This window comes from Mustela lutreola, chromosome 10 (assembly GCF_030435805.1).
Source record: "Mustela lutreola isolate mMusLut2 chromosome 10, mMusLut2.pri, whole genome shotgun sequence".
NCBI classification, from domain to species: Eukaryota; Metazoa; Chordata; class Mammalia; order Carnivora; family Mustelidae; genus Mustela; species Mustela lutreola.
The window spans coordinates 22,782,250-22,784,130 of NC_081299.1; positions in this window are offsets into that span (position 1 = coordinate 22,782,250).

Consider the following 1,881-nt stretch of genomic DNA (forward strand, 5'->3'; position numbering starts at 1 on the left):
AACTGCCCTCCTCACTTCCTTCCTGCCCCTCAGAAAGGCAGGGGCCCCCACTCATCACCATGGGGGCGGGGCAGCAAGGAAGGGCCACAGCCTGCCTCCAGAGCCCTGCAGCTGACCCACTGCCCACCCCCCGGGGAGGAGGGCCTCCCTGGAGAAGGCAGGTTCTTGCCCCTCAGGACCCCGCCATTCGGTAGCCAAGCAGACACATGCCCTGCTCACGGGATGCTCCCATCACTTCTGGAAGCAGCCTTTACCAAACCCACTTCCAGACAGAGAAACGGAGGTCTGGAGAGGTCAAGACCATCACCCCAAGTCACATCGCAGTTAGTGCCGGTGGCAGGATTCAAACCCAGATCCGCCTGGAGGCCCATGTAGCTCCCGTGTCGTGTTCCGCACACGTCCTAAGCATTATCCTGGGTGGATTGTTGTAACCCTCCCCTCAGTCCCTTGAGGGAGGGACTATGACTAACCCTGTTTTCCAGATGAAGAGACCAGGGCCCAGAGAGGGGAATTGATTTGTCCAAAGTCACACAGCTAGCGTGTGGAGGAACTGGGATCTGAAGAGGGGCTGACTGGCTCGAGAGGCAGCCCCTTGGAGCGGTTCTCTTCACTCCATCCCCAGCCTCTGATGGAAGCACACACTTCCTGAGTTCCGTCCGAAGCAGGACAGAAGAATAATTACTGAGCAAATCCATCCATCATGCATCAGGCCCGGGGCTAGGCTCTCCCCACAGCTGGCTCCTTAAGGCCTCACAGCAATCTGGGAAACCCTCCGCCAAGCATCTCTTTGGGGGTCTCCAGACCCCCTGAGTCTCCCATGCAATCAGGGATCTACCCCCCCACACCCCTATTCTTGGGAAAAAGTGGAATTAATAAAGCATGACTATTATCAGGCTACACTGGGGCCTCTACTCCCTTCTCGAGTGATGAATTATCCGTACTACAGGAAAAGAAAGGAGTATGAGGCACTTGGGAAATCTCTCCAAGTCCGCTCTGCCCAGACACAGAGCTCTCTTGCAACATACAGCTTCTTCAAGAGAACATGGGGGACCTGAAGTCCCATTCCCGCACGAGGTCAGGGACTTAGGATTGGCCACTACGGCTTCTAGTCATCTCTGCCCTGGAGAGGTTATAAAAGGTCTCTAGGCTCCTCGCCCTGGGCAGGAATTGTGCTGTTGGACCTACATCACTGAGCAGGTAGGCGTGATCAAACCTTTCTCTGTTTGCCTATGAGACCAAGAGGGACCCCGTAAGCCTGTGGCTCCTGGGCGACCCTGCCAATCCCTTCCCTACCTCGCTTTCAAGCCTCTTTATTTGCATCACAGGCCTTGCTGGGACCAGACATCCCAGAAAGGAGGTACAGCGTCCTGGTTCGGCGTGTGGGCTCAAAGCTCGCTGCCTGGGTTCAAATCCTAGCACCTGCTGGCAGGGGAGCCAACACAGCAAGGGAAGTCCGGCTTTGCCCAAGCGCAGCAGGACCTGAGTGTCAGGAAATGAGAAATGCAGGAGCCAGAAGGGCCCTGAGGCCATGCTAGGGAGTCTGGAGGTAATGGAGCTGGGAAGCCACTTGAAAATTTAATACTATAATAAACGAGAGCCATGAATAACATTATGATTTGGTGAAAACTGAAGCAGGTGTAGAGCCAGTTCCCAGAGAGAGTGCCAGAACCCACTGCTGGTATGTGAGGCCATTTTGTATGGTATATGGATGAACACTTTTCATTTTTATGGTAATAAATTCATTTTAATGTGCATTATAAAAATAGACATAACTAGCCCATGAATTTTGTGATTTTCCATTTATGAGTATAATATAAAGTCCCTTTTTAAAACAGATGCATTTAAATAAAAAAGCAAGTCGGTTTAAAGAAAAATACCAAG